A 19,468-nucleotide genomic window follows, 5' to 3' on the forward strand; every position below is an offset into this window, starting at 1 on the left:
TCCTTTTTCCCATTGTTTCCTCACAAAAATTTCATATTTTTTGAGATTCCATTTGTTCCATACAAGGTCTGGACAAGCCCATGTGGATAAAATGAAGGTAAAATCCCATCTTTGAAATGGGATGCTACATTAAATGGCAGCAGTTTACAATAAGGAGGATGATTTTGCATAGTGGATATTTAGCAAAGTCTGGAGACATTTTTGATTATCACAAGATGGGGGTGAAACTGAGCAGGATGCTGTGGGGCCCTCCCAGGTACAAATCCTTTCTTTGCCCCCCACCCCCGCCATCCCCCCACCTACACTGCCACACCGTCAGTTTCTTGTTTGGAAAAATAGGCTTCATTCAGCCTTGGAGAACTTCCTGATTTCCACAGGGCAGATTTAAACAGTTGCTAACCAGGGAAGGAACAGGGATGCAGAAACAAAGGAGGAACTATCAAGAAACTATAGCATTACCTTGGAGCAGGCTCCTGGTTCCTCCTGAAGGAATATATAACTATATCTTTGAGTTCTTCTGCAGGAAATAAGGTCCACACCCAGGTGGAGGAAGGTAACTTCAGGCACCTTTTTTCTGTTCCAAACTGGGATACTGCATTTGTTTGGCCTCGCTGTGCAATGGGCACATGTCCTTGAGATCTGTAACATTGGGTATTACTGGCATTTGGTGAATAGAGGCCAGGGATGCTGTTAAACATCCTACAATGCACAGGACAGCCTCCCACAATAAGGAATCAACTGGCTCAAAATGTCAATAGTGCCCAGATTGAAAAATTCAGCTTAATCAGAAGAACAAAATGCCTTTACTCTGTAGGTTTCTCGTATCAGTCTCTCTGTGCCTATTACACTCCACTTCAGTCTACATATCCCACTTACTACTCTGGTCAAGGCTATAAGAAGAGCAGAGAAGAGAGAGGGCCCTTGAATATTTCTGTCTCAATGCACTTTAACAGTCATATCTGGATGGTGCTTGGATAGGCCCACCCATGTGAATAAAGGTTGCCTAGAAGCCAGTAGATCTGGGCTTAAATTATCCATAGTCACTTCCATTTTTGGCTTTGAACCACTCTTGCATATGTGGTCTCTAGTTGCAATCTGCCCTGGGAGAGTTCAAACAAATATATATTTTCAAGCCATCAAATAGAAACATGAATTTCTCCATATCCCCAAAGAAGATGAGTTCCCCTAGCCCCCAAGACTAACAAGCAACCTAGGCAAGCTTAGGCTCCTACCCAAGTCAGCTTCTTAACTGCACTAGGAGATCCACAAGCGGGTTTGTCCTGGTATAGTAATGCCTGACTTTTGCATGGTGCTTTTAATTTTGGAAAAGGTTTTCCTTTGTATATCCTCAAGCTCTTAAAGAGGTTAACAGGGTAGGGCAGGAACAGGCAGGAAAAAAATGAGTCTTATCTACCATATACTGGGAAAGCCCCCAAATTCAACACCACCCAGAATCCCCCTATGTTAAAGATGATTGCACTGTATACATAGGGCCTTTGAAGGAGACAGTTCACAAGAATGGAACTTTCTTTCCTTCTCCCTGGACACTGCTCCTGATTGCACCCTAGGCTTGAAGTAGAAGCCTCAGCTGAATTGTAGTTTGGTCTGAGAAAGGGAGATGCCCCAAAGTCTTGTCCAGAGCCTCATTTCCTCCTTGCTCCCCAACAAAGGAAGGACCAGCTTAATCACAAAATAGACCTCTTTCGTTTGGAAGACTGCATATTCCAGGTGGCTGGCCACAGCAAAACTGCCTTTGGGAGAAAAGCAGCAGAGTTCCAGAATTGAGTGATTTTTTTTAAAAAATCTGCATCATAGGCCAATCTTTAGAAACACTTGAAGTTGTTGAAAGAGTATGTAAAGGGTGGCTCCACCCCCAATCCTACCCTGCCCCGCCCGTCCCACTCACAGGAACACAAACTCTTCACCCCCCAAAGCAATACATTTATCTAATGCCTCGCTCCCACAGAAAAGCTTAATAGTCTCCAGAATATTGGGCCACCTGGAGGCTAAGGGAACCGATGACAACATAAAAACTTGTCTTGCTCTGTGCCCCAAGGGACTTTCTCTGGGTAGCCTAGGAGAGTTGCTAGGGCTCCCTCTCAACATAAATATGCCAGTTCACCAGCACAGCAATGGGAACATTCGGCCATTTAGGCAAGGCAGACTGTTCTTTCTGGAGCTCTACTCAAGCCCGCAGTGTGTGCTCAGGGGTTTAAGGCGACAGAGCAATGCACAGCGGAGCTTTCTCTGAGATATAGGTTGTTCTAAGAATGGACAGGGAAAGGGGTCTCAGGCATCAGCCCAGTGGACAGACAGGCAGAGCCCAGGCATCCGCCTTTCTGGAGAGAGGTAGTGAGAGAGATAAAAGACAAAGCCGAGCTGTGGGGTTGTGCGGGCCAAACCAGGAGATGCTGCCAGCTAGCGGACCTAAGTGCCTGCAGGTTGCAGGTATAAGTCTCAGGCTTGTGGTGGGGGCTGGGCCATTTCTGCCCTTCCAGGAAGATTCAAGAGGGCCGTCAGTCTTTCTGGGCACCAGAGTGGTAGGGGTGGAAAGGTGTCTCACATGACCCAAAAGTGCAAAGATCAAAGAGTGGTCCGAGTGTCCAGTGACACCCTCCCCTCCACACACACACACAGAGAAACTGCTGCCACCACTAAGCAACTTAACTCTCTCATGCCACAATACCACTAACCATCCCCTCTCCCTTTCAATCTATGTTGGCGCTGGGAAGACCGACTCTAACCTACGGGTGAGAGGGGTAAGGATGTGAGAACTGGGCTGTGCTGCCAGGCAGCCTGCACTGGGTTACACTAGACCCGTCAGGGATAGAAGACCCCCAGGTCAGCTCCTGGCCACTGAGGGTCCTGCTCTCCAACGGCGCTCGCCCGCATTCTCCCTGGCTCACCTCCCCTTCCTCCGCGATGACCCGTGGCTGCCCACGCGGCCCCGCCACCGCCTGCCGGCTCAGAGCCCAGGTTGAGCGGGGTAGGGGCTGGGGGTCACAGTAGGGGCACTCAGGACAAGGGGGCAAAGAGAGACTCTGCCAGTCAGGCGCTCGGAGATGCTCCAGTCCAGTCCCCTCTACCCGAAACCACCAAGCTCAGCCACCCAGGCTCTGCCACCACCCAGGGGAGGAGGAGGCCCAGGGAAGAGCAAACGAAGGAAACAGAAAATTCCGTACCGAGGGGGGAGAGATGAGACGGTGGGACAGGGCAGCGCCGGGGCTGCCTTGGGGTTTCGGCTGCGGCTTCCTTCCACCCCTGGCTACCGAGTTGCAGAGAAGCAGGAGCTGCTGCCCCTGCAGGCTGCCCCATCCTCCCTCTCCCTCCTTCCCTCCCCCGTGCCCGCCTCCCCCGCTCCGCCCCACCCGCCCCTGCCTTGAGCTCAGACTGTGTGAGGCTCCAGGTCCGGACTGGGGGAGGTGAGAGGTGCTTCCACCGACAGCGGCAGTCTCCCCCACCCCACCCCCACACACACCCCACAATCGCGACGGGTTCTTCCAGCTTGCAGCCACCCAAAGGAGAGGAAAAAGAGAAAAGGAGGAGAGGAAAGCGAGGAGCAGATAGAAGGGAAAAGGAAGAGCTCAGGGTTGGACATTTTTGGAGCTGGGGTGGGGAGGAGAACAGGAGCGCGCCTCCTCGATTTTACCTCCCCACGCCTCTTTGCTTCTCTCTCTCCCCCTTCGTTGTATAGCATTTTTCAGAAGCGGTAGCAGAAGGGGACAGAAACCTCTATCTAGTCCAGAAAGATTTGGAAGGGTGACTGGGGCTCCCGCCAGCCACTACCTAGCAGCTGGCACAGGAGTAAGCGTTTGTGCATGTCAGAGTGCGAATGCTGGTCTCTGTCTCTCCCTACGTCTTCTCTGTCTCCTTCACACTCCCGCGTCAGCTACCTCTGTCAGTTTCGCGTGTCAGTTTCTTCCGGTGCTCTTACTGTGTGGTACGCTGCGTGAAGGGGGTGCGTGCGTTTGAAGGCACCTAGGTTGGGTCAGCGAGCCGGGAGAAGCGAGCGGGGACAAGGCAGGGGCACGGGTAGAGCAAAGAGTTTCGGGGTGCTGACGAAGGCGAAAGGTGAGCAGAGATGGCCAGCCACGGGGAAGTTTGGGAATGACTAAAAAGCGAAAGGAGAAACCACGCTAGGAGCTGGCACTTGCATGCCTCGCCACACCCCGCCCCTTTCCCTGTGCTCATCCGCCCACCCGCCAGGCAGCCTAGAGGCCGGGCTGGGCTGTCCCAGGCGGCTGCTGTTGGCGCGCCGTGGGAGAACCGGTAAGGTGGCCGCACCGAGCTCCTTGGCTCCCAGACGCCAGACGACGCAGATCTGAACAAACCACTTGGCCTGGGGTAAGTCAACAGGCAGCCCAGAGCCTTCCGGCTTTGCTGCCGGAGTGCTGCCAAAAGGCAGCGAGGTGCGGGATGGAGTGAAGGTGCAGGGATGCTGAGGGCTGGGAGGTGCTAGCTGGCTGTGGGCTGGGGTGCTGGGGGGCAGAGCGAAGCCAGCAACAGATTGTTTTCGGACACAGGGAGAAAGATATGGTGGGACTCGAGAGGTGTCAGAACAAAGTGGCTCTTGGCAGTGACCAAAAACAATGTTTTTATTTGGGATGTTCCTCTAAATCAGTTTGTCTCTACCCCGGACAGTGATCTGAGATCAGTATCGACCCGAGAGACAGGAATGGAATAAAGACACTGGCCCTTTTGCCAAAAGCCACTTTAAGATGTGGAAAGCCAGGGGTGAGCTCATGAGGGCTCAGGAATCAGAGCCCCCATTCACCTTCTTTCTGTTTTGTATCTGTCAAACTTACTTACAAAATGGCCAGATTCATTTTCCTGGCTCCTTAAAGGAATCAGGAAATACAAACGGGGACACATCAGTCAGATCTCTGCTCAAAGTAGACACCCCCTCCCCCCAAACACACACTGACTTGGACAAACAGTCATGATGGTCCCCCTCTCCAACACACACATAGGTACTGAGCTGTATTCACGGATCCTGATCTTTCTCCATAGTCTCTAAGAATGAAACTGGGAGAAGGGCTTTCTCCCCTTTGCCAACCTGGGGTCTTCTGGCCATAACCAAGTATGTGGTGATGGCTACCAAGGTTATTACTCCCTTGTGAAAAGCCTGGAGCTAGGAAACCAGTTGGGAAGACAGGATCACTGAACTTTACCTGAGTTTATCATATGAGTAGAAGAGACAGGCTAATCAATAATGCTCCCCTTAAAGATTGTGTGTGTCAGCCCTGGCTTCAAATGAGAAATATTTACTCCACTGACATGGCATCCAGATCCACTTGTCTATTTCTATATATTTATTTTCATGGCATTTAGCAAATATGTAAAGTTTACATATTAGAATTCGTCCTTGTCTATTGTCAGTCTCAGGTATTTTTTTTTTTGGTGTTTTACAGATGTTGGTGTTTGGTATTATATCATGTTTCCTTTCCTATAGACTCTTAAAAAGCTGTGACATAAATGATGTTAAATGGTACCTTTCACCCAGTCTTTAACATTTGCTTATTCTAGATCAAAAGGCATGGAAACACATTCACCCAGTACCAAGTTGGTCTCAAAGCAAATGTTTAGCCTAAGATAAAGAAAATCCACAAGGTTTCTCTATTTGCAAGGTTGAAGGAAAAACTGAATGCCACATGAAATCTGTTTGGTTCTTGGAAGATGCTGTTTTCACGAAGTTTGGGCATAGATAGATAAATAGATAGATAGAGTGTGTGTGGCTCTGCTTTCATAAAGTTGTAATACATATGGTATGTGTGTATTTTTTCAAGGACTCAGATCAACCCCATACAATCTGGGCTCTGTGCTGCTGTAGCCGAGGGGGGAGTATTTGAATTTGTGCTTCCAAAGCATCCAGGCTCTTCTGTTAAGCTTTCTATTTATTATTATGTTACCGGAATACAATGAATTACCTCTTTCCAACTCAGCAAATGAGAGAAACAGATTTTGCATTAAGTGGAACTGTTTATGTTGCATCAGGCAATTTGTTCTAATGCTCACTGCTGAGAGAGAGAACAGAACAAGGATTACTCAAGTAGGATCTGAAAAGGTGCCCATTCTGTTACTTTTTTAGGCCATCATAAGCAAATACCTTCTTAGGTTAAAATTACACTTTCCCATAAATAGCAAAGACCAGGTTGCAGACAGGTAGGAAAGAATCAGCAGCTTCCTACTAGGGAAAGAACTGAAAGTGTCAACAGGGATGACACCTAAGGTGTGGGTCTTTCTTGGTTGAAAATCTGGCTGCTGCAGTGGATCCTGATCCATGGTTCCTCAGGGCATAAGGAGGTGGGAAGCGCAGGGATCCAGAACGAGGCAGTCCTCAGCTGTGTTGACAGACATTCACCTGGCTGTAGTGTATGCGCCAATATAGAGACCTGGATGAGATAACATCTGCCATTTCTACCAGCATTAAGAGCTATATTCCTACAATTCTATTCTTTCTAGAATTAACAACCAGAACCAGAATGACACACAGAACCACAGTGCTTAGAGAAGGCCAGGCCAGAAAATGACAGATGCAGTGGGGATGAAGAAGAAAAGGATAGGACAGAACCCAAAGTTGTTTTGAAACACGGAAAGTAAACCATCCAGATGTTTGCTTTCTTTTGCTTTGGCGGGGGATGGGATTAGTCCAAAAAACTGCTTAGGAAGTGAAGCACCCTGACATTGCCTAGCCTATGGTTTACCTTGTAAACACTGTGTAAAACAGAAAATTATATAGAACCCAAGAATGGGAGCCCTGGAGTAAATTTACACTTTTACCGTCTCATTCCACTCCTTAGCATATTAAATTCCAATCTATGAGCCATTCAGGTGCTTAATTATTGAATGGATAATTTCAAACATGTCATGCTATTGCCCTCCAGTCTGCTTCCAAATATTTTAAGCTGTCTTTGACCATTTCTCCATCACTGAAACAGATGTACCAAAACATTTCTGTCTGCTTTACTTCTGCCAAAGCTTCTTGTTTTCAGCTAGGTACAAAAACCATTCAGAAGCTTTCTGGGAGCTGGGGAATATGAAGGACAGGACTTTTCTCCCCAAAGTGCCCTGTGCCTTGAGATCCCACCAACCTAATCTGCCCTGGTTAGTTTCCAGGTTTCTAGGGAGGGGTGTGACAAAGTTTGCAGCCAGCAGACAGAAATGATGCCTAATCCTAGGCAGAAGTTGTAGCTAATCAGCCCCAGACCAAGGCTAAGCTGAGGCTAGCCACTGAGTCCAGAGCTCAGTGGCTGTGATTTCCATAGTATCATCCTTTTTAAACTCACATAGCAGTCCTTCTGCAGACGGGTCTCTCAAACCGTTTGTCCAGTGAGACCAACCAACCCATCCCAATAGCAAGGGATGAATCCTAAATGACTCAGCTATGATCTCATAAACAAACATGTACATCATACTTAATTGAGCAAAAATAGATGATTTCAAAAACTAATGATAATAAAAGCTGGTGGGGCAAAGCAAAAATTGCAGTTCACTTGGTCAGGGAACTTTGCAATCTCCCTAGGTTTGGTTGTCCATCATTCACTGTGGAGTTGATGCTAACAGCCCATGAAATTGCCCCAGCTTTTTGCCTTAGCAAAGGCAAAGAAAGAGCTGATGGTGGGAAATAAGCAGTGATCTTGGCAGGGTCCAATCCCCTCATTTCTCCTATAAAGAAATTGAGGCCCCGAGAGTAGAAATGACTTCCCCAAATCAGAGAACTAGCTAGTGACACAACCAAAACCAGAACTCAGGACTGCCTGCTAGTATTGAATATATTTCCTAAAGCCCTTTGGAGAGCTTTCCAAAAAAATTAAGAGGTAACAAAGGCCAAGTTTACCAGGATCACAGCCCTCTACTTCCATGTCATATTTATACTTAAAAGTTTATTGTCATATCTTTGTGGCTTGCCTTCTCACCCACTATCTGCCCCCAACACACACACACACACACACACACACACACACACACACACACACACACACACACACACACACACACACACACACACACACCCCTATCTTGCTAGCTAAGAAAACATGGCATATGCCTACAGCCAGTATATTCATGTGGAGGGCAGAATTAAACATGACAGAGATTTAGTTGCTCACACTTATCTGATTGATCTGGCTCACACCACCAACAGCAAGGCATCTAGAACACCCAGTCTCTGCTACTCCCTACTAGTTTTGAGGAATGGAAGCTGGTGGAATCTGGTAACTATGGTTTAGACTTTGTACACTCAGAATCAGCACCCATTAATGTGCATGCATACACAAACACACGCACACACTTCCTGAAAAATTAAAACAAGGGAAATAGAAAAGACAAGACTGATGGTTTTTATAGTAGAGTATGAGAAGAAGGAAGGTTTGCAGGGAGGGTGCTGTTTCCTTTCTCCATTCTTTAGCTCTGATGCCTATTTCCATGATTCCCAACCTAGTTTCTTTTAGGATTGGAGAAAATACATCGATAAAACATGTCTATTACAGCCCAGAAGGAAGATATGAAGAATTTCCACATTATAATATCACAAAGATAGGAAAGAGAGGTTAGAATGAAGTAGGCTAAGGCCTTGCTACTCCATGTATGGTCCTCACACCAGTAGTGGCATCACCCCTGGTGGATGTTTATAAATACAGAATCTCAGACCCTTCCTCAGACCTACCAAATTAGAATCTGACATTTAAGAATATCCCCCAGTGATTTTTTGGCATGCTAAAGTTTGAGAGGCTTGAGCTTATCCCAAAAAGCACTGGAAATTCATTTGAAGATAAACAATTACCTACTGGGCATGTAGGGACAATTCATGCAGTTTATAATTTATATATATATACTTTCCTCAGGTCCACTTCTCTTTGTATTCAGTATAAAAGCCTTAAGTGTGGGCAAAAGAGTTGATTGAAAGGAAGCCGGGCCATAGGATTGTACTGTTTACCTGGGTTTGGAGACTCACACAAACCTGAGTTCAAATTCTGGCCCTACTTCTTGGCCTCTGGGGTAAGAGCCCTGAGTCCAGGATGCTGGACTGCCAGCAAATTCCCAGGCCCACAGAATATTAATCAGCATGCACTCTCCTAGAGGTATCTATCTCGACACGAAGACCTGGCTCCACCTAACTGCTTCCAGGCTCCAGTGATAGACACCTGAAACCAAACAACCAGCAAGACAGGAACACAGCCCCACTCATCAGCAGACAGGCTGTCTAAAGTCATACTAAGCTCACAGACACCCCATGACAGACTACCTGTTGCGACCCTGCCCATCAGAGGGAAAAGATTCAGCTCCACCCACCAGAGCACAGGCACCAGTCTCTGCCACCAGGAAGCCTACACAAGCCCCTGGACCAACCTCACCCACCATAGGGCAGACAACAGAAGCAAGAGGGACTATGATCCTGTAGCCTGCATAAACACAATAGGTTAGAAAAATGAGATGACAGAGAAATATGTTGCAGATGAAGGAGCAAGATAAAAGCCTACAAAACCAAATAAATGAAGAGGAAAGAGGCAATCTACCTGAAAAAAGAGCTCAGAGTAATGATAGTAAAGATGATCCAAGATCTCGGAAATAGAGGCACAGATTGAGATGATACAAGAAATATTTAACAAGGACCTAGAAGAACTAGAGCAAACAATCAGTGATGAAAAACAGAATAACTGAAATGAAAAATACACTAGAAGGAATCAATAGCAGAGTAACTGAGGCAGAAGAACAGATAAGTGAGCTGGAAGATAGAATGGTAGAAATAACTGTAGCAGAGCAGAATAAAGAAAAAAGAATGAAAAGAAATGAGGACAGTCTCAGAGACCTCTGGGACAACATTACATACACCAACATTCAAATTATAGGGGTCCCAGAGGAAATAGAGAAAGAGTCTGAGAAAATATTTGAAGAGATTATAGTAAAAAACTTCCCTGATATGGGAAAGGAAATAGTCGGTCAAGTCCAGGAAGTGCAGAGCCACATACAGGATAAGCCCAAGGAGAAACATGTTGAGACACATTAATAAAACTAACAAAAATTAAATACACAGAAAAAGTATTAAAAGCAGCAAGGGAAAAGTAACAAATAACATAACATACAAGAGAATCCTGATGAGGTTATCATCTGATTTTTCAGTAGAAATTCTGCAGGCCAGAAGGAAGTGGCTGGACATATTTAAAGTAATGAAAGGGAAAAACCTACAACCAAGAATACTCACCCAGTGAGGTTCTCATTTATATTTGACAGAGAAATCAAAAACCTTACGGACAAGCAAAAGTTAAACCAAACCAGCTTTACAACAAATGCTGTAGGAATTCTTTACATGGGAAACACAAGATAAGGAAAAGACCTACAAAAACATATCCAAAATAAATAAGAAAATGGTAAAAGGAACATACATATTGATAATTACCTTAAATGTAATGAATTAAATGCTCCAACCAAAAGGCACAGACTGGCTGATTGGATATAAAAACAAAACCCATATATATACTGTCTACAAGAGACCCACTTCAGACTTAGGGACACATACAGACTGAAGATGAGGGGATGGAAAAAAATATTCCAAGCAAATGGAAATCAAAAGAAAGTTGAAACATCAATACTCATATCAGACAAAATGTTCTCTAAAATAAAGACTATCACAAGAGACAAGGAAGGACACTACATAATGATCAAGGGATCAACCCTAGAAGACATAAACAAATGTAAACATTTACATACCAAATATAGCAGCACCTCAATACATAAGGTAAGGGCTAAAAGCCATCAATGGGCTTCCCTGATCGCTCAGTTGGTAAAGAATCTGCCTGCAGTGCAGGAGACCCTGGTTCAATTCCTGGGTTGGGAAGATTCGCTGGAGAAGGGACAGGCTACCCATTCCAGTATTCTTGGGCTTCCCTTGTGGCTCAGCTGGTAAAGAATCTTCCTGCAATGTGAGAGACCTGGGTTCGATCCCTGGGTTGGGAAGATCTCCTGCAGAAGGGAAAGGCTACCCACTCCAGTATTCTGGCCTGGAGGATTCCACGAACTGTATAGTCCATGGCATCACAAAGAGTCAGACACAACTGAGCGACTTTCACTTCACTTCACTTCAAAAGCCATCAATGGGGAAATTGACAATAACACCATAATACTTGGGGACTTTAACACTTCACTTAGACCAATGGATAGTTCATCAAGATAGGAAATTAATAAATAAACACAGCCTTAAATGACACATTAGACCAGATAGACTTAACGGATATTTATAGGACATTCCATCCAAAAGCAGCAGAATACACCTTCTTCTCAAGTGCACAAGGAACATTTTCCAGGTTGATCACATCTTGGGTCACAAATCAAGCTTTGGCAAATTTAAGAAAATTGAAGTCATGTCAAGAATCTTTTCCAACCACAATCTATGAGATTAGAGATCAATTACAGGAAAAAAAAACATAAAAAAACACAAACACATGTAGGCTAAACAATATGCTACTAAATAACTAAGAGATCACTGAAGAAATCAAAGAGGAAATTTAAAAAATACCTAAAAACAAATAACAACAAAACCACAATGACCCAAAACCTATGGGACACAGTAAAAGCAGTTCTAAGAGAGATGTTTATAGCAATACAATGTTACCTCAGGAAACAAGAAAAATCTCAAATAAACAACCTAATCTTACACCTAATGCAACTAGACAAAAAACAAACATAACCCAAAATTAATAGAAGGAAAGAAATCATAAAGATCAGAGCAGAAATGAATGAAATTTATATGAAGAAAATAATAGCCAAGATCAGTGAAACTAAAAGCTGGTTCTTTGAGAAGATAAAATTGATAAACCTTTAGCCACTATAAGACACTGGCATACTGTGAATGAATAATCAGTACATTGAAGATATAATATTATTATAATTAATAATATTTGGGCAATAATTTTAGCTTACTAGAAAATTAGCTATTTGATGTTATGCCTTGAGGCATGTAACATCTATCTCTAATTGGTGCAAGTCACGTTGGGCTTTCCACAGATAGAACACTGAGAAATACACACAAAGTAAAATATATTTGAGGCTTCAAAACAAGTATTATTCAGAAAGAATTACAGTTGAATTACTCTATGAATCACTTCATAGAGTAAGGCTGAAATCAGAAGCAGCCTTATTTTATATGGTAAGTCACAAAATTAGGAAGTTATAAAGTTAGTGAGACTCTCTATGCATTTTTTGTGTATATATGCAACAGGCAAACATATGCACACACAGAAAGAGAAAACACACACACACACACACACATCCTTCAATGGAGCAACTGTGAAAAAAATCAAGGCTGAAATAGCATTCTAGGGGAAGAACTAAATATTACAAGACTTCTGGCCTGATGATAATCTATAAAACGGGTGAATAATACCTCTTACCTCATAGGAAGGATGTGAGATGATATGGGTAAAAGAAAGGATGCAAGTAAAGGCATAGCAGAAAACTCAAATTTTTAAAATCCAAGACTACAAATGAGACAAAAATATTATACTTAAATCTTGAGCTAAACTGCAATAATTTTCCTCCAGCAAGTAATGAGTTGATGCTAGATAAGAAATAATTTACCATATCAACACACATCTTACAAAGCTCAGCTCAACAATAACAGTTGAGGCCTAGACAGTGCTTAGTTATGTGCCAAGCATTTCACATGAAGTATCTCATTTAAACTTCCACAACTCCATGAAAAGGTACATTATCATGCTTATTTTATAGATAAAACTAAAGCTCAAAGGAATTAATTAAATCGCTTATTTTATAATTTACTGACATAGGTAAATACTATACCTATCACTATTTTACAGGTGAAAAAAATAAGCAACTCCTATCTCCTCCCAGCCCATGGTGCTCCCTACCTCCTCAACTTTCACACCTGTAAAATATGATAGGTAGAGTACCTATGGATTTCAGTAATTCTATAAGTTACAATAAGTTTTATAAATTCCAGTAAAATCACTAAGCACTTGATTCATCTAAAAACTTATTGGTGGCTAGATAGCTTAATGGCAAAGACAAAGAGACAGACACCACAACTTCTGGGCCCCAGTCCTTTGGTTTAAGGTTTGAGACATCCAGTTTCTGTTGGATCTGAGGTTGCCCAACATCCATTGATTTTCAAGAGGATCATATTAGTATGGCATCAATAATCGTATAACATAAAATATAGATAATTAATTTCTAAGATTTCTATGAAGTGAAGTCACTCAGTCGTGTCCAACTGTTTGTGACCCCATGGACTGTAGCCCACCAGGCTCCTCCATTTCTGTGATCACCCTAAATTAACAATAGCAGTTGATATCAATTATTGAAAATCTTTGTATGAGTTCTCTATTGTGGCTATAACCACCACAAATTAAGCAGTTTAAAACAACACAAATTTATTATTGTTATTGTTCTATAGGTCAGAAGTCTGACATAGGGGTCAGTGGGCTAGTATCAAAGTGTCGGCAGGACTGAATTCTCTACTGGACGTTCTAGGAGAGAATCTATCTCCTTACTTATTCAGGTTGTTGGCATAATTCACTTCCTTGCAGTTGCAGAACTGAAGTCCATTTTTTTTTGCTGTCAATTCAATGCCATTCCTAGCTTCTACAGCCACCCACATTCTTTGGTCTGTGGCCCCATACCTCCAATTTCAAAGCCAACCAGGGTAGGCTGACCTCCTCTCACAATTTGAATTTCCCCTACCTCTTCTTCCATTGCATCTTTGTTTGCCTTCCTCTTCTGCTTTTAAGAACCCACATGATCACATTGGGCCTACCTGGATCATCCAGGATAATCTCCCAATTTTAAGATTTCATCTGAATTAGCAACCTTAGCTCCATCTGAAAAATCCCTTCTGCCATGTAACCTAACACTCTGACATGTTCTGGGGATGTGCTTACATATTTACAGGGCCATTATGTTGCTTACCATAATCTCTTATGTGTGGAATGCAACAAATACATTATCTGAAATAATCTTCAATCTCTAAATGATAGGTGTTAATATTGCTACCCCCATTTCACAGATGAGGAAATAGGATCAGGCAAGTTAACTTGTGTGCCTGATATTGTACAGCTAGTAAATGGTGGAGGCAGGATGGGACACAGGTCTCTTCCTTCAAATCTCCCATTTTCCCCTTGGCTTGCATTATAATGCCTCCTCATTATCAGAAAACTCTATTGATTGTTATTTTTGTTTTCCTTGTTCGTTATTTTTGTGTGTGTTTGCTCTTTTTTATTTACATTTTTGAATAGGTGATTTATGTCCATTGTTTGAAAATCAAAATGTATAAAAGGTATTCAGTCAAAAGCCTTGCTTCCACTGTTTCCCAGCTGCTTGGTTACCACCACCCCTGCCCCATTTTATTTTTTTCTCCTCTAGAACTTCTGAATGAAAATACAAGAAACTATGAATTGATGTGTGGAAAGATTTTTACATCATAACAAAATCTCTCAAGCTACAACTCAAATTCATTTTGTCCTTTTGCTGCATTCTTAGTACAACTTCACTTTGGAAGAACTAACATCTGTATTAAGGGACAAATCTTTGGGCTGATCAATTATGCAAGTAATTGGTGACTACACCCACTTTCTGAAATGTTTTTATAGCACCCATTGACCCCATGGTGCTCACCTGAATACTCTATACATCATACAACTTGAATGCCTCAATATTCTTACATATCACGCCCATTTTATCTGAACATTCTAGAATCCTAGAATTCCAGGAAGCACAAACACAAGAGGGGAAGGGTAGGGAGAGAAGGAGGGAGATGTCCACAGTGCACACGGTGAGGGGAGGCGGGACATTAAAAATTCATGAAATATAGTTATAATTATCCCATAGAGTAACAAGGTGATCATATTTTAGTATCAATAAGCCCAATATCTTATTTGTAAATGACCTTTTCAGAATTGACACAACTTTCCATCTAACTTTCAAAGGAACATAGAACTCTTGCACAACTGTAAACATTGAAACAGACTACCATATAGTTGGGTAGCCTGTAATATGTCAACAGGCGAGAACAAAAGATGACAAGTTTGTTTTAAACAGATAATTGAGTAAAACTGATAACAAAATCAACACATCACAGTTAATTATTTCTGTTATCCCTGCCATGGACTTTGTAATTTAAGAACTGCTTATTCTCAGCATATCAGTTGCATGCAGTATATATACTTGCCTTGTTATAGCACAAAACAGAACCATCTTATGATTCTTTTTTGTTTGTTTCCATCTTTTAAACCAGTGTTTTCAATATGTGAGCAATGATTCATTAATGTACTATGAAATCAGTTTAGTAGTTCACCACCATTTTTAAATGAAATAGATTAAAAGAGAAAAATGTGAATCACATGTAGTAACAGTAAACATTGTTTCATGAAACTTTTGTTCAGTAGTGTATGTGTATGAGTCTGAGTGTGAGAGTGTGGTGAATGTATGTGTGTGTTTGTGTGCATGTGCATGTATTTGTGTGTATGTTGGATTCAATGCAGATGACACCACCCTTATGGCAGAAAGTGAAGAGGAACTAAAAAGCCTCTTGATGAAAGTGAAAGAGGAGAATGAAAAAGTTGACTTAAAGCTCAACATTCAGAAAACTAAGATCATTGCATCTCGTCCCATCACTTCATGGGAAACAGTGGAAACAGTGTCAGACTTTATTTTTGGGGGCTCCAAAATCACTGCAGATGGTGATTGCAGCCATGAAATTAAAAGGCGCTTACTCCTTGGAAGGAAAGTTATGACCAACCCAGATAGCATATTAAAAAGCAGAGCCATTACTTTGCCGACAAAGGTCTGTCTAGCCAAGGCTATAGTTTTTCCAGTAGTCATGTATGGATGTGAGAGTTGGACGGTGAAGAAAGCTGAGCACTGAAGAATTGATGCTTTTGAACTGTGGTGTTGGAGAAGACTCTTGAGAGTCCCTTGAACTGCAAGGCGATCCAACCAGTCCATCCTAAAGGAGATCAGTCCAGGGTGTTCATTGGAAGGACTGATGTTGAAGCTGAAACTCCAATACTTTGGCCACTTCATGCGAAGTGTTGACTCATTGGAAAAGACCCTAATGTTGGGAAGGATTGGGGGCAGGAGGAGCAGGGGACGACAGAGGATGAGATGGCTGGATGGCATCACTGACTCGATGGACATGAGTTTGGGTAAAGTCCGGGAGTTGGTGATGGACAGGGAGGCCTGGCGTGCTGCAGTTCATGGTGTCACAAAGAGTCGCACACTACTGAGCGACTGAACTGAACTGGATTCGATGCAAATTTTTTTTTGCTGTGGTTTATTGTCAAAAATTTGATAAATATTGCTTTGAATTATTGGAACCACTGACCAGATGTTATAAATAATCATAAATAAATGAATCTGCCTAAATATAGAAGGGCTTCCCAGGTGGCTCAGTGGTAAAGAATCCGCCTGCCTTGCCTGGAGAATCCCATGGGCGGAGGAGCCTGGCGGGCTACAGTCCATGGGGTTTCTAAAAGTCAGAGACGACTTATTGACTAAACAACAACAAAAATACATTAAAACCTTGGTCTTCCTGAACTATTAGGGAATTCTATGATATTCTTTGGCATTGTGGTACCTAATCTGTGGCAATGCCCAGGAAGCAGTAAGGATCCAAAGAAAAATTTAAAAATCCAATAAAAATGGGAATGTGTTCTCTCTGTGACACAAGAACATCTGGGGATTTATGACATCTGGATTTGGAACTGACCTTCCCAGTTGTCACTTCCATTGCCATCTCTTGGGTACAGTGGCTCAGGGGCCTTGGCCAGTGCTGAACATCGCCTGAAAGTCTGTGGCTTAAATAAAATAAAGAGTCAGTTTATGCTGTAGACTGTGCTGTCATCTTCACACAATGGTCATCCCTAGAAACTTTTCCTAGATTGGTAACATTTAGTCTAATAAATACCAAGCGACGAAGAAAGATTTATAGCAAGTGTGTGTAGTAGGTGTGCGTGTGCTCAGCCACTCAGTCATGTCCAACTCTTTGTGACTCTTTAGACTGTAAGTCCATGGGATTTTTCAGGCAAGAATCCTGGAGTGGGTTGCCATTTCCTCCTCCAGGTGATCTTCCGAACCCAGGGACTGAACTAGTGTCTCAGTCTCCTGCTTTGGCAGGTGGATTCTTTACCACTGAGCAACCTGGGAAGCCCCTGTAAGAAGGTATGTTTGGGGATAAATCAAGGGAAGAACTGATGAAGTGGTGTAGGATTGCAGCAAAGGAGATTTTCACATTTTCATAGGATAATTATACCAGAGAAGAGAAAAATGAGAGGGCTCATAGGGAGGAAAGAAAAAGGAGCGTGTTAAGTACTAATTAAACAATCTAATTTTCTTAGTGTTACCTGAGTCCCTACTGTCAATCACTTGACAGATATTCACTGAGTGAAAACTAGGTGGAAGGCCTTGAGGGGCACCAAAGTGCAGGCCCATCCTTTCCCTCCAGTAGCTCACAAGATGATCGAGAGTGAATTGGATAAAGTAAAACTGTGGTATAGCTGAGTAGGACACTGTGGTTTAATCCATTCATGGAAATCTATGCGGGCCCATCTAAGAGAGAGAGCTGGGAAGTTAGGTTGTAGTGAAATTGTGAAGGGCTTTATATGTTAGGATGTGGCTAGATATAATTTAATGTATGAAACAGTGATAGCAATGGATTGAGAGATAAATCATGATAGCAATATCTGGGATGATTATCCTGGAAATGGTATGTAGGATAACAAGGACTGATGGAGGAGCAAACAATGGCAGGTGTACCAGTTAGGAAGCAGTTACAGAAATCTAGGTATGAGGAGTAAGTGGCACCGTGGTTAATTATGAAATGTGAGTCCAAATCCATTTTGGTGTGATTCTAGCTCTGCCACACTGAACCTTAGTTTTCTCATCTATGAAAAGAGGATACTAGGAAGACCAACCTCATAGGAATGATATGAGGATAAATGAGTTAATTTATATAAAGCACTTAGCCCAGTATCTGGCCATAACAAGCACCAATCCACATTTAACAGCTATAGTTTTTGTTATTATTGTTACTGTAGTAGTGGGGCAAGAAAGGATGGGGTATAAGAGACACCATAAAGGAACAGTGGATATATTATGGTAAATCCCTATGTATGTATGATGAAGGTAGTCAAAGATGACTTCAAGTTTTGTGTAACAGAATGATGATGCCATAAGGAAATGTGAAGGTGGGGTGAGATGGAAGGATGATGAGTTGAGATTTTGATAGACAGGTTTGAAGTCAGGCAAGACATCCTCATGAAAATGTCCACCAAGAAATTTAGATGTAGGAAGGGAGCTCAGGAAAGAGGTTAGGAAATGAGATGAAAATTTGGGAAGTCATAGATATACATATAAAAGTTTTATCTCTAAAAAATAGATTGAAAATCTCTAAGGAAGAAACTCAGAAGGCAGGGGTGGGGAGATGTGGTCCATGTTAATTGTAGGGAAAGGAGCCAGAGAAAGTGATGGGAGGCATAAGGAGAACTGCGCAAGGCATAGTGGAGAACTCAGAGGAAGAACATTCTATGCCTTGTGAACTTAAGATGCAATAATCCCATCAAAACAATATGGCTTTGAGACTTGTGACAGAGAACATTATAAAGTATAGAATACATAATACTGACATTCAATTTAAAAACATAAGGCCTTGGTTCCAAAATATGCCTTATTTTGTTGAATAGAGAGGTGAAGAAGGTGTCATGGGTGTTTTAGCCCTTAAACGATAGATGCCATTTGAAGATATATGGGGGGATGCATTTCAGATGAGAGGAATCATGTATCAAAGGTGAGGAGTTAGAAATGGGCACACTGAGTTTAAGGGAGAGAGAGGAGATCCATCTGACAGAAGGGAAGGAGATTAGGAAAGGGAAAAGAGGGAAAATTTTTTCACATCAACCATGTAGTGAATCTCCAGTCCCAACTGAGGAGAGATTTAAAATGTTCAGTTTCATCTTCACTTTAAAGCTGGATGTTTCATGTCATTTTTTTTTTCTAACATGAAACTGGACTTTCAGTTTTGTCAGTTCAGTGAGTGAACAGTGTTGCTGTTAACAAGAACAAGGAATGGTGGGGGCAAAAGAGCAGGTATGGGTGAGGGGATACAAGAGTGGGAGAGAGATGATGAGTTAGGTGTGGGACATGCTGAGGTCAAGGTGCCAGTGGACACCCAAGTACAGATGTTAAATAGGCTGATATGTGGGTCTAGGACTCAAAATTCAAGTCTGAACTGGAGACACAGATTAAGAAATCAACATCCCATCATAGTGACACAATAATAACAATGGTGATGACAACTATTTTATTAAAAATAGACTACATTAAAGGCATGATTGGGAGAGTTTTCCAAATAGTAAATCATGTAACCTTCACAACAACCCTGTAAGTTCACACAAGTAGTATCTATTGGAGCTAGGATTTAAACCCAGGCAAGTAAAACTCCAAAGCCCATGTGCTGAGCTAC

At 42.6% G+C, this 19,468-nt stretch overlaps 1 protein-coding gene across 1 annotated transcript in view; it reads left to right on the forward strand.

The window, feature by feature from the left end:
* The first annotated feature begins 3,559 nt into the window (after positions 1-3,559).
* TRPC5 (transient receptor potential cation channel subfamily C member 5) overlaps positions 3,560-19,468 on the forward strand; it is a 291,668-nt gene continuing 275,759 nt past the window's right edge. Inside the window, exon 1 of the mRNA XM_081566414.1 lies at positions 3,560-4,344. The gene's annotated coding sequence lies outside the window, so the exon portion shown is untranslated. The remainder of the gene's footprint in view (positions 4,345-19,468) is intronic.

The sequence above is a fragment of the Giraffa tippelskirchi genome, chromosome X, assembly GCF_054371585.1.
Source record: "Giraffa tippelskirchi isolate mGirTip1 chromosome X, T2T-mGirTip1v1.2.pri, whole genome shotgun sequence".
In the NCBI taxonomy this organism is placed as follows: Eukaryota; Metazoa; Chordata; class Mammalia; order Artiodactyla; family Giraffidae; genus Giraffa; species Giraffa tippelskirchi.